The sequence below is a fragment of the Piliocolobus tephrosceles genome, unplaced genomic scaffold, assembly GCF_002776525.5.
Source record: "Piliocolobus tephrosceles isolate RC106 unplaced genomic scaffold, ASM277652v3 unscaffolded_33562, whole genome shotgun sequence".
Classification (NCBI taxonomy): domain Eukaryota; kingdom Metazoa; phylum Chordata; class Mammalia; order Primates; family Cercopithecidae; genus Piliocolobus; species Piliocolobus tephrosceles.
Window position 1 is genome coordinate 1 of NW_022317157.1, and position 2,601 is coordinate 2,601.

The 2,601-nt window shown below is 40.9% G+C and overlaps 1 pseudogene; it reads left to right on the forward strand.

Annotated features, from left to right (window-relative positions):
- Positions 1 to 1,438: 1,438 nt before the first annotated feature.
- LOC111532254 lies at positions 1,439 to 1,898 on the forward strand (annotated as a pseudogene).
- Positions 1,899 to 2,601: the final 703 nt, after the last annotated feature.

Sequence of the window (2,601 nt, forward strand, 5' to 3'; positions counted from 1 at the left end):
TAATCACAGCTACTTGGGAGGCTGAGGCAGGGAACATTTCTTGAACCTGGGAGGCAGAGTCGAGATCATGCCACTGCACTGCAGTCTGGGGGAGAGAGTGAGACTCTATCTCAAAAAAAATAAACAAATGGAATCTTTTAGTATGTTTTCACTTCTCCTACTCAGGTGGTTATATATGACACTAATTTCTTTGTGTTTTTCCCTTGTGTCATTTTGTTTTGGCCAAGTAATATCCTATTGATTGCATGATTATCACACAATTTGATATCCATTTTTCTGATGGGAGACAGGTTTAGTTGTTGGCTACTGTGTATAAGTAACTATGAATATTCACATACAATTATTTCTGTGAAGATACATACTTATTTTCCTGGGATCCTATAGCTGGAGATGGAGTTGCTTGGTGAATGGGAGGAAAATGGACCCAGAGTTTTGCAAAGTAAACTGTATTACTTCACATTTCTATGAAAGATGTAGGCCATTTCCAGTTGCTCTACATTCTTAATATTTTCGGTCTTTTAAATTATAGCCATTCTACCAGGTGCATAGTGCTATCCTATTTCGGTTTTCTCATGCCTAATGTTCAGGTAGACATCTTCTTGTGGGAAATATCTTCTCAGATTTTTATATTCATTGATATACTGGGGTGTTTGTCATTTTCTTTGTAATCTAAAGGAGTTCTTTATATATTTTGAATGCGTCCAATCATACATACATATTTTTTGCTATATTATATAGCAAATAATTATTTGCTATTCCTGGTCTACAGATAGCTTTTAAGTTGTTAAACAACAACATAATAAGCAGAAGGTTTTTAAAAATGAAGTGCAATTCGATGGATTTCTTATTGTGATGAGTGTTACAGTATCTAGTCTAAGAAATATTTTCCCATTTTCCTTTACAAGGTTTCTAATTTTAACTTTCACATGTTAATTTCAAAGTATGATAGAGTCGTCGTTAATATTAAATTTTTCAAACAACAAATATTATTTCAATGAAAATCATTTTACTTAAAAGTCTTTCATTTCCCCAGTGAAGGGCATTGGTGCCTTTGTTTTTAAAACATTTAGAAGTGGCGGTGCGAGCATGTTCTCACTCACGGGTGGGAACTGAACAATGAGAACACTTGGACACAGCGCGGGGAACATCACACACCAGGGCCTGTCATGGGGTGGGGGGCTGGGGAAGGGATAGCATTAGGAGAAATACCTAATGTAAATGATGAGTTAATGGGTGCAGAAAACCTACATGACACATATACACCGATGTAACAAACCTGCACGACAACGTACAACACATGTACCCTAGAACTTAAAGTATAGTATGTTTTTATATATTATATATCTATACGACGGTGCGAGGGCCGCTGCACAGCTAGCAGAGCCATGGTGAGGAGGGCAGCGCCTGCCCCGAGCTCTCCGCCTCACCTGCCCGCCAGCGGAGGCGGCCCCAGCAGCAGCGACCAGAGGAGACCCAGCAGCAGCACAATGGCCAGGCGGATGCCTCTATCCACAGCCTGGTGGTGGACCGGACCTGTTAGGACGCGGCCATCGTGGGCAACAAGGACTCGCCTTCCATCTGGGCCACCATCCCAGGGAAAACCTTCTCACGCCAGCTGAGCTTGGTGTCCTGGTTGGCAAAGACCGGTCAAGCTTTTTTGTGAATGGGCTGACACTGGGGGCTAGAAATGTACTGTGGTCCCGGACTCACTGCTGCAGGATGGGGAATTGACCGTGGATCTTCAAACGAAAAGCATCAGTGGAGCCCCCACCTTCAATGTCACTGGCACCATGACTGCCAAGACGCTAGGCCTGCTCATGGGCAAAGTAGGTGTCCACGGTAGTTTCACCAATAAATCTTATGAAATGGCCTCCCTCCTTCAGCGTTCCCAGTACTGACCTCCTTTGTTCCTTCCCCTCAACCGCTCCCCATAGTTTGCCCCCCTTTCCTTCTCATACACACATGCACCATTTTAATTTGGGGGGCCATTACCCCACACCCCTTATTGCTGCCAAAACCACATGGGCTGGGGGCCAGGGATAGATGGACAGACACCTTCCCCTACTCATACCCCTCCTGTGTGTGTTTGGAAAACTTTTTTGTTTTGAGAGTTTTTTATGAATAAGAAAGATTCTACTACTAATAATAACTGCTCATATGTGGGCGTACTGTTTGAATCTGTATTCTTTTACTTTGATATATTTATGAATACTTACACGAGTACTACTGGTTTTAAATTACTGTAGCTTTAAAATCAGGTTTGAAGTCTAGCAGAGTAAGTCCTCCAACTTATTGCTTCTTCAAGACCGACTTGCCTATTCTAGGTTCTTTGATTTTCAAATACATTTTGAAATTAGCTTTTAAATTTCTCTAAAATCTCCTACCAGAAATATTAATCAGAATTGTGTTGATGTAATATGCTAACAACATGGAATCTTCCAGTCAATGAATATGATATATATTTCTCTATTTAGTCTTCTTTCATTTTTCTCACCAATTGCTTTTAGGGGCCTTGTACCTGCTTCATTGCATGTATTCTTAAGCATGTAATGATTACAGCTATTAATCTCTATTATGTTTTATCGCATTTCATTTTCTTTT